Here is an 11,174-nt window from a genome sequence, read left to right on the forward strand (position 1 = left end):
CGGGAGCAACCTGCATCCTCATGCCCAGCCAGAGTTCCAGGGTGATTGCAGGTAGGTCCCGTTGGGGGCCAGCGGGAGCAACATGCATCCCCATGCCCAGCCAGAGTTCCAGGGTGATTGCTGGAAGGACCCGGTGGGGGGGCAGCGGGAGCAACCTGCATCCCCATGCCCAGCTAGAGTTCCAGGGTGATTGGTGGTAGGTCCCGGTGGGGGGGCAGCGGGAGCAACCTGCATCCTCATGCCCAGCCAGAGTTCCAGGGTGATTGCAGGTAGGTCCCGTTGGGGGCCAGCGGGAGCAACATGCATCCCCATGCCCAGCCAGAGTTCCAGGGTGATTGGTGGTAGGTCCCGGTGGGGGGGCAGCGGGAGCAACCTGCATCCCCCATGCCCAGCCAGAGTTCCAGGGTGATTGGTGGTAGGTACCGGTGGGGGGGCAGCGGGAGAAACCTACATCCCCATGCCCAGCCAGAGTTCCAGGGTGATTGGTGGTAGGTCCCGGTGGGGGGCAGCGGGAGCAACCTGCATCCTCATGCCCAGCCAGAGTTCCAGGGTGATTGCAGGTATGTCCCGGTGGGGTGGAAGGGGGGGCAGCGGGACCAACCTGTGTCCCTATGCCCAGCCAGAGTTCCAGAGTGATTGCAGGTAGGTCCCGTTGGGGGCCAGCGGGAGCAACATGCATCCCCATGCCCAGCCAGAGTTCCAGGGTGATTGCAGGAAGGACCCGGTGGGGGGGGCAGCGGGAGCAACTTGCATCCCCATGCCCAGCCAGAGTTCCAGGATGATTGCAGGTATGTCCCGGTGGGGTGGAAGGGGGGGCAGCGGGACCAACCTGTGTCCCTATGCCCAGCCAGAGTTCCAGAGTGATTGCAGGTAGGTCCCGGTGGGGGGCCAGCGGGAGCAACCTGCATCCCCATGCCCAGCCAGAGTTCCAGGGTGATTGGTGATAGGTCCCGGTGGGGGGGGCAGCGGGAGCAACCTGCATCCTCATGCCCAGCCAGAGTTCCAGGGTGATTGCAGGTAGGTCCCGTTGGGGGCCAGCGGGAGCAACATGCATCCCCATGCACAGCCAGAGTTCCAGGGTGATTGCTGGAAGGACCCGGTGGGGGGGCAGCGGGAGCAACCTGCATCCCCATGCCCAGCTAGAGTTCCAGGGTGATTGGTGGTAGGTCCCGGTGGGGTGGAAGGGGAGCAGCGGGAGCAACCTGCATCCCCATGCCCAGCCAGAGTTCCAGGGTGATTGCAGGTAGGTCCCGGTGGGGGGGCAGCGGGAGCAACTTGCATCTCCATGCCCAGCCAGAGTTCCAGGGTGATTGGTGGTAGGTCCCGGTGGGGTGGAAGGGGAGCAGCGGGAGCAACTTGCATCCCCATGCCCAGCCAGAGTTCCAGGGTGATTGCAGGTAGGTCCCGGTGGGAGTCAGCGGGAGCAACTTGCATCCCCATGCCCAGCCAGAGTTCCAGGGCGATTGCTGGTAGGTCCCGGTGGGGTGGAAGGGGGAGCAACCCGCATCTCCATGCCCAGCCAGAGTTCCAGGGTGATTGCTGGTAGGTCCCGGTGGGGTGGAAGGGGGGCAGCGGGAGCAACCTGCATCCCCATGCCCAGCCAGAGTTCCAGGGTGATTGCAGGTAGGTCCCGGTGGGAGTCAGCGGGAGCAACTTGCATCCCCATGCCCAGCCAGAGTTCCAGGGTGATTGCTGGTAGGTAAGGAGATCCATTTGGTGACCAAACAGCAGTGAAAATAAAAAGGCCCAAATGTCAAAGAATGACACTTCTGCTACTGAAAGTGAAACATTTGAAAGTGAAACATTTAAAATCAAGTTAAAGTGGGGTATGTTCAAAAATGTCAGAGGCGGTGGTGAGCAGCAGAGGCAGGCCGGGGCAGAGTTCCAGGGCCAGGGGGTGACGGCAGGCAGCGTAGGCCGGGGCAGAGTTCCAGGGCGGTGGGGAGAGGACTGGGCCTCAATCCAAGGAGATCTATTTGGTGACTAAACAGCAGTGACAATAAAAAGGCCCAAATGCCAAAGAATGACATTTCTGCTACTGAAAGTGAAACATTTAAAATCAAGTTACAGTGGGGTATGTTCACAAATGTCAGAGGCGGTGGTGAGCAGCAGAGGCAGGCCGGGGCAGAGTTCCAGGGCCAGGGGTGTGACGGCAGGCAGCGTAGGCCGGGGCAGAGTTCCAGGGCGGTGGGGAGAGGACTAGGCCTCAATCCAAGGAGATCCATTTGGTGACCAAGCAGCAGTGAAAATAAAAAGGCCCAAATGTCAAAGAATGACATTTCTGCTACTGAAAGTGAAACATTTGAAAGTGAAACATTTAAAATCAAGTTAAAGTGGGGTATGTTCAAAAATGTCAGAGGCGGTGGTGAGCAGCAGAGGCAGGCCGGGGCAGAGTTCCAGGGCCAGGGGTGTGACGGCAGGCAGCGTAGGCCGGGGCAGAGTTCCAGGGCGGTGGGGAGAGGACTAGGCCTCAATCCAAGGAGATCCATTTGGTGACCAAGCAGCAGTGAAAATAAAAAGGCCCAAATGTCAAAGAATGCCATTTCTGCTACTGAAAGTGAAACATTTGAAAGTGAAACATTTAAAATCAAGTTAAAGTGGGGTATGTTCACAAATGTCAGAGGCGGTGGTGAGCAGCAGAGGCAGGCCGGGGCAGAGTTCCAGGGCCAGGGGGTGACGGCAGGCAGCGTAGGCCGGGGCAGAGTTCCAGGGCGGTGGGGAGAGGACTAGGCCTCAATCCAAGGAGATCCATTTGGTGACCAAGCAGCAGTGAAAATAAAAAGGCCCAAATGTCAAAGAATGCCATTTCTGCTACTGAAAGTGAAACATTTGAAAGTGAAACATTTAAAATCAAGTTAAAGTGGGGTATGTTCAAAAATGTCAGAGGCGGTAGTGAACAGCAGAGGCAGACCGTGGCACAGTTCCAGGGCCAGAGTGTGATACTGTCCGCCGATAGATAACCCTTTGCACATTATCGTCATCATCATTATCAGCAGCAGTTGCTGTCAGCCAGCTCCAGAGTGTATGAGCGGGGTGTGCTGCCAATTGCAGCCCGGGGTAGAGGAGCCGTATGCAAGCTGTGCATGCCCGGTGGCAACAGTGTATGAGCTCCACAGCGCCAGCGGGGGGGGGGGTCCCACTATGTCCCAAGCCGCCTGACATGTACTTCCGGTCGGCTAGGAGGTGGCATGTCACCTGGGCTGTCAGCCAGCCCCAGAGTGTATGAGCGGCGTGTGCCTGCACCCGTGGGGGGGATACAGGAGCCATGGGGAAGCTGTGCAAGACCGGGGGCAGCCGTGTAGGAGCTCTGCAGCGCCCGCTGTGGACTTCCAGGGCAAGAGCGGTAGGAGCGGCCAACTCATGCCGACCTCCTGGAACTCCCTGTCGGCCTCGCTCGCGGGTCGGTCCCGCTGATTTTTCTACCTTCATAATAAAAAAATCTTTTTTTTTTTATGGCATTTTCGGAAGCCTCAAGCCCACCTGGAGTTGCACGAGCAAGGCCACCTCGGCGACTCCTTCCGAAAGCGGCCGGGAGCCAGTTCCGAGTATGAGCGGTGTGTGCCTGCCTATGGCACCTGTGGGGGGATAGAGGGGCCCCGTGGGAGCTTGTGCATACCGGCAGCTTCCTTGTGGGAGCTCCGCAGCGCCCGCGGCGAGTCCCGTTGTGTCCAGCCGGCTGACAAGCACTTCCGGTCCGCGAAGGATGCATGTCAGCGGCGGTGTGCCCGCTCCGGGTATGAGCGGCGTGTGCCTGCCTATGGCATCCTTGGGGGGATAGAGGAGCCATGGGGAAGCCGTGCCAGCCCGGTTGCAGCCGTGTACGAGCTCCTCAGCGCCAGCGTCGGAGTTTGAGGGCTTTAGCGGTATGCACGGCCAACTCATGCCGACCTCCTGGAACTCCCCGTCGGCCTCGCTCGCGGGTCGGTCCCGCTGATTTTTCTACCTTCATAATAAAAAAATCTTTTTTTTTTTATGGCATTTTCGGAAGCCTCAAGCCCACCTGGAGTTGCACGAGCAAGGCCACCTCGGCGTCTCCTTCCGAAAGCGTCCGGGAGCCAGTTCCGAGTATGAGCGGCGTGTGCCTGCCTTTTGCACCCGTGGGGGGATAGAGGGGCCCCTTGGGAGCTTGTACATGCCGGCAGCTTCCTTGTGGGAGCTCCACAGCGCCCGCGGCGAGTCCCGTTGTGTCCAGCCGGCTGACAAGCACTTCCGGTCCGCGAAGGATGCATGTCAGCGGCGGTGTTCCCGCTCCGGGTATGAGCGGCGTGTGCCTGCCTATGGCATCCTTGGGGGGATAGAGGAGCCATGGGGAAGCCGTGCCAGCCCGGTTGCAGCCGTGTACGAGCTCCTCAGCGCCAGCGTCGGAGTTTGAGGGCTTTAGCGGTATGCACGGCCAACTCATGCCGACCTCCTGGAACTCCCCGTCGGCCTCGCTCGCGGGTCGGTCCCGCTGATTTTTCTACCTTCATAATAAAAAAATCTTTTTTTTTTTATGGCATTTTCGGAAGCCTCAAGCCCACCTGGAGTTGCACGAGCAAGGCCATGTCGGCGTCTCCTTCCGAAAGCGGCCGGGAGCCAGTTCCGAGTATGAGCGGCGTGTGCCTGCCTTTTGCACCCGTGGGGGGATAGAGGGGCCCCTTGGGAGCTTGTACATGCCGGCAGCTTCCTTGTGGGAGCTCCACAGCGCCCGCGGCGAGTCCCGTTGTGTCCAGCCGGCTGACAAGCACTTCCGGTCCGCGAAGGATGCATGTCAGCGGCGGTGTGCCCGCTCCGGGTATGAGCGGCGTGTGCCTGCCTATGGCATCCTTGGGGGGATAGAGGAGCCATGGGGAAGCCGTGCCAGCCCGGTTGCAGCCGTGTACGAGCTCCTCAGCGCCAGCGTCGGAGTTTGAGGGCTTTAGCGGTATGCACGGCCAACTCATGCCGACCTCCTGGAACTCCACGTCGGTCCCGCTGATTTTTCTACCTTCATAATAAAAAAATCTCTTTTTTTTTATGGCATTTTCGGAAGCCTCAAGCCAACCTGGAGTTGCACGAGCAAGGCCACGTCGGCGTCTCCTTCCGAAAGCGGCCGGGAGCCAGCTCCGAGTATGAGCGGTGTGTGCCTGCCTTTTGCACCCGTGGGGGAATAGAGGAGCCATGGGGAAGCTGTGCATGCCCAAGCTTCAAACTGTCACCATGTCAACAGACATGGTGACAGCGTCCCGATCGCAAAGCAGGATTCAAACAGGACCAATCAGAGTGTTCCCTGTGCCGGAAACGAGCTGTGATTGGTCAGTACTGACAGGCCAATCATAGCGCAGGAGCAGTGTTGCCTGCCTATTGCACCCGTGGGGGGAATAGAGGAGCCATGGGGAAGCTGTGCATGCCCAAGCTTCAAACTGTCACCATGTCAACAGACATGGTGACAGTGTCCCGATCGCAAAGCAGGATTCAAACAGGACCAATCAGAGTGGTCCCTGTGCCGGAAACGAGCTGTGATTGGTCAGTACTGACAGGCCAATCACAGCGCAGTAGCAGTGGTGCCTGCCTATTGCACCCGTGGGGGGGATAGAGGAGCCATGGGGAAGCTGTGCATGCCCAAGCTTCAAACTGTCACCATGTCAACAGACATGGTGACAGCGTCCCGATCACAAAGCAGGATTCAAACAGGACCAATCAGAGTGGTCCCTGTGCCGGAAACGAGCTGTGATTGGTCAGTACTGACAGGCCAATCACAGCGCAGGAGCCGTGGTTTGCCGGCATCTCCGTCTCTGACAAGCTCTTTCCTGTCAGAGAGCTTGTGAGAGACGGAGACAGGAATAAATACAGTGCGTAAGTTAAAAAAAACCAGCGATCTGCCGCTTTTCTGCCCTTTTGTGCCCACTAACCTGTTTTTAGTTAGTTAGGTAGCACAAGTTTTTCAGTATGGCCAAAAGAGTCTTTTTAGCCGAGGAAGCATCTGCAATGCTGTGTTCCGACACGGACAGCGCAAGTGAAGGTGAGGAGCAGTTCGTGCTTCCATCTTCCTCTGCATCCAGTGACTCTGAATCTGCACCCCCCAGTCGGCGTAGAAGAGCCGTAGTTCCTGATCTGCCTGAGCTGACCTGGGAAGCTGCAGAGAATTATACCCCCCAGGTGCCTGAGTTTACAGCCCGCTCAGGCATTCAAATTGAAATGACGGGTTTCAGCCCCATTGATTATTTTAACCTTTTTTTTTCAGACTCCCTTTTAGCGTTAATGGTCCAGCAGACCAACATCTATGCGGAACAATTTATCGCCCAGAACCCTGACTCTTATTATGGGAGAAGCCAAAATTGGACCCCCACAAACCTAGTGGAATTGCGGAAGTTTTGGGGCATATTTTTAAGTTTTGGCCTAATAAAAAAGCCTAGGATTAGAGACTATTGGTCCCTTGATATTTTATATAACACCCCCATTTACCGCACAGTAATGCCAAGGAAGCGCTTCGAAGCCATCCTGAAATTCCTTCATTACAATGATAATAGCCAGTGCCCACCCCCACAGGACCCAAATTTTGATAGGCTATATAAAATACGACCATTGATTGCCCACTACTCCCAAATTTTTTCCCACGTTTATACCCCCCAGCAAAATATTTCGGTAGATGAATCCCTAGTCAGCTTCAAGGGTAGACTGCACTTCAGGCAGTATCTACCCAATAAAAGAGCCCGGTACGGCATAAAGCTCTACAAGCTGTGCGAAAGTGCCACCGGTTACACCTACTCCTTTAGGGTCTATGAGGGAAAAGACTCCCATATAGATCCCCCAGAATGCCCCCCTTTCCTTGGAATTAGTGGAAAGATCGTATGGGATCTTATCCATCCTTTACTTGGGAAAGGCTATCATCTTTATCTGGACAACTTTTATAACAGTGTCCCCTTAGTAAAAGTTCTCTTGTCCAGATCCACCTTGGCATGCGGAACAATCCGCAAAAATAAGAAGGGCCTCCCCAAAACATTGCTGGGTCAGATCCTAAAATTAGGAGAGAGCAAAGCTTTCTGCTGCGACAATCTGCTCCTCCTAAAGTATAAGGATAAAAGGGATGTCCTTATACTGACCAGCATACACGACAGCAGATGCAGCCTAGTCCCTGTACGTGGATCCACTTCCCAAGTCCCAAAACCATATTGTGTACAGGAGTACAACAAGTATATGGGTGGCGTTGACCTGTCCGACCAGGTTATAAAACCATACAACGCCATGCGCAAGACCAGAGTATGGTATAAGAAGCTGTCTGTGCATCTTACACAGATGGCTTTATACAACGCCTTTGTCCTCTATAGATATGCCAGCAGTGGAGGTACGTTCCTGCAATTTCAGGAAAAGGTCATAAAGTCCCTGATGTTTGGTAACCAGGAAGGAGAGGGCAGTTCATCTGGCTCTTCCGTCAGTAGGATAATTCCCGGCCAGCATTTCCCGACAGAAATCCCCCCCACTGAAAAAAAAAGAAGCCCCAAAAAAAATGCCGTGTGTGTGCCAAGCGAGGCATTCGTAAGGACACCACATACCATTGTGAGACATGTCCCACAAATCCCGGCCTGTGCATGAACCAATGTTTCAAAATATATCATACCTCCTTGGATTTTTAATTTATTTATTCATTATTCACCTTTTCTGTCTCCCATACTGGCCATGACCAATTATTAATTTTTCTACTGACCAGCCCCATTTAAAATTTGATCATTTAAAAATTGTAAAAAAAAACCACCTAAAACAAAACTAAAAATTCTCACTATACCCCTAGATAATTTCCTCAATGGGTGTAGTTTCCGAAATGGGGTCACTTGTGGGGGGTTTCCACTGTTTAGTCCCCTCAGGGGCTTTGTAAATGTGACAAGGCCTCTCAAACCATTCCTGCTAAATGTGATCTCCCAAAGCCAAATGGCACTCCATCCCTTCTAAGCCATGCCCTGTGTTCAAATATCCGTTTATTACCACATGTGGGGTATTGTTTTACTCGGGAGACATTGCTTTACAAATTTTACGGTGCTTTTTCTCCTTCAGTCCTTGTGGAAATGAGAAAAAAAATGGCTAAACCTAAATTTTCTTTGAATAAATGTTGATTTTAATTTTCACGGCCTACTTCCAATAAATTCTGTAAAAAACCTGTGCGGTCAAAATGCTCACCATACCCCTAGATAATTTCCTTGAGGTGTCTAGTTTCCCAGATGGGGTCACTTGTGGGGGGTTTCCACTGTTTAGTCCCCTCAGGGGCTTTGTAAATGTGACAAGGCCTCTCAAACCATTCCTGCTAAATGTGATCTCCCAAAGCCAAATGGCACTCCATCCCTTCTAAGCCATGCCCTGTGTTCAAATATCCGTTTATTACCACATGTGGGGTATTGTTTTACTCGGGAGACATTGCTTTACAAATTTTACGGTGCTTTTTCTCCTTCAGTCCTTGTGGAAATGAGAAAAAAAATGGCTAAACCTAAATTTTCTTTGAATAAATGTTGATTTTAATTTTCACGGCCTACTTCCAATAAATTCTGTAAAAAACCTGTGCGGTCAAAATGCTCACCATACCCCTAGATAATTTCCTTGAGGTGTCTAGTTTCCCAGATGGGGTCACTTGTGGGGGGTTTCCACTGTTTAGTCCCCTCAGGGGCTTTGTAAATGTGACAAGGCCTCTCAAACCATTCCTGCTAAATGTGATCTCCCAAAGCCAAATGGCACTCCATCCCTTCTAAGCCATGCCCTGTGTTCAAATATCCGTTTATTACCACATGTGGGGTATTGTTTTACTCGGGAGACATTGCTTTACAAATTTTACGGTGCTTTTTCTCCTTCAGTCCTTGTGGAAATGAGAAAAAAAATGGCTAAACCTAAATTTTCTTTGAATAAATGTTGATTTTAATTTTCACGGCCTACTTCCAATAAATTCTGTAAAAAACCTGTGCGGTCAAAATGCTCACCATACCCCTAGATAATTTCCTTGAGGTGTCTAGTTTCCCAGATGGGGTCACTTTTGGGGGATTTGTACTGTTTTGTCACTGCAAGAGCCCTTCTAACAAAATAAGGCCCCAAAATCCACTAGGTGTTCCTTTGCTTCTGAGGCCTGTGCTTCATTCCAGTAGCACGCTACGACCACATGTGGGATATTTCCTAAAACTGCAGAGACTGGGCAACAAATATTGAGTTGAATTTCTCTGCTAAAACCTTCTGTGTAATAAAAAAATAGTATTAAAAATTTATTTCTGCCAATAAATATGAAATTTGTAAATTCCACCTCTACTTTGCTTTAATTCCTGTGAAATGTGTAAAGGGTTAAGACATTTTCTAAATGCTGTTTTGAATACTTTGAGGGGTGAAGTTTTTAAAATGGGGTGACTTTTTGGGGGTTTCTAATATATAAGGCCCTCAAAGCCACTTCACAACTGAACTGGCCCCTGTAAAAATGGCCTTTTGACATTTTCTTGAAAATGTGAGAAATTGCTGCTAAAGTTGTAGGCCTTGTGATGTCATAGAAAAATAAAAGGATGTTCAAAAAACGATGCCAATCTAAAGTAGACATATGGGTGATGTTAATTAGCAACCATTTTGTGTGGTATAACTGCCTGTCTTACAAGCAGATACATTTAAATTGAGAAAAATGCTAATTTTTGCAATTTTTCGCTAATTTTCGGTGTTATTCACAATTAAATATAGAACATATCGAGCAAATTTTGCTAGTAACTTAAAGTGCAATGTGTCACGAGAAAACAATCTCAGAATCGCTTGGATAGGTGAAAGCATTCCAGAGTTATTACCACATAAAGTGAACATGTCAGATTTGAAAAATGAGGCTCTGTCAGGAAGGTCAAAAGTGGCTAGGGCGGGAAGGGGTTAATGTAGTGAAACTAGATATGCATCAGGACTATATGAGTAGTAATCAGTGTGTCTCATAAACTGTCAGATCGACAGAGGTATCACACAAAAGAAAGAGTGATATTCAGCAAGAGTGGTATATACAGCAAAAAAGGTTTACTACGAGGGAAAAAGATAGTTTAATATTCTCTACAGGAAGGCCATAAAGGTAAAACCCTCATTAAGGCCATTGGGGCTCAGAGAGCCGAGCCTATGTATCCATCGAGCCTCCTCCTGTAATAGTCTCTTGTCTAGGTTGCCAGCCCTAGGGCCAAGTTTTAATTGCGTAATGCCCCAAAATTGAAGGACCTTAGAGTCGCCCCCATGAACAGATCTCACATGTCTCGAAATGGAGGTATCCTCTTTCATATTAACACTGCTGACATGTCTGGAGATCCTTCTCCTGAGTTGCTGAGTGGTTTTGCCAACATACAATTTGGGGCACGGGCATCTGGCAACATATACAACGTCGGTGGTTTGGCAATTGATAAAGTGTCTGATGGTAAATTGACAACCGTTTAGATGGTTAGTAAAACACTTGGTCTTGGGCATGTATATACAGAAGGAACATCTGCCACAGGGGAAGGATCCCACTGCGGGAGATGAAAGCCATGTATCACGAGGGATGAGTGGTCTGGAGTAATGACTCCGCGTTAAGAATTCTCGAAGATTTCTTCCACGTCTGAAGGTCACATTCGGAATGTCGGAAATAGCGTCCGCTAAATCCGGATCAGACCGTAAAATGGCCCAATGCTTCTTCAAAATCTCAGAGACCTGAGTTGAACAGGTGTCAAAATTACCAATACACCTGATGTTGGAGGTTTCCGATCTTTCCTCTGTTTTAGTTCTGCCATAAAGCAGTTCCTCTCTAGGGGTGGCCTTAGCTCTCGCATAAGCTCGATGTAGAGTTTTTTTGGGGTAACCTCTTGCCAAAAATTTATGGAAGAGGGTGTCACATTCTAATTTAAAAGTGTGTTCCTCGGAACAGTTCCTTCTGGCCCTGAGGTACTGACCAATGGGTATTCCCCTCTTAAGTGCTGGTGGATGAAAGCTGCCATATTGTAAAAAGCTATTGGTAGCGGTCTTTTTTCTAGGGCCAGAAGGAACTGTTCCGAGGAACACACTTTTAAATTAGAATGTGACACCCTCTTCCATAAATTTTTGGCAAGAGGTTACCCCAAAAAAACTCTACATCGAGCTTATGCGAGAGCTAAGGCCACCCCTAGAGAGGAACTGCTTTATGGCAGAACTAAAACAGAGGAAAGATCGGAAACCTCCAACATCAGGTGTATTGGTAATTTTGACACCTGTTCAACTCAGGTCTC

This window comes from Rhinoderma darwinii, unplaced genomic scaffold (assembly GCF_050947455.1).
Source record: "Rhinoderma darwinii isolate aRhiDar2 unplaced genomic scaffold, aRhiDar2.hap1 Scaffold_955, whole genome shotgun sequence".
NCBI classification, from domain to species: Eukaryota; Metazoa; Chordata; class Amphibia; order Anura; family Rhinodermatidae; genus Rhinoderma; species Rhinoderma darwinii.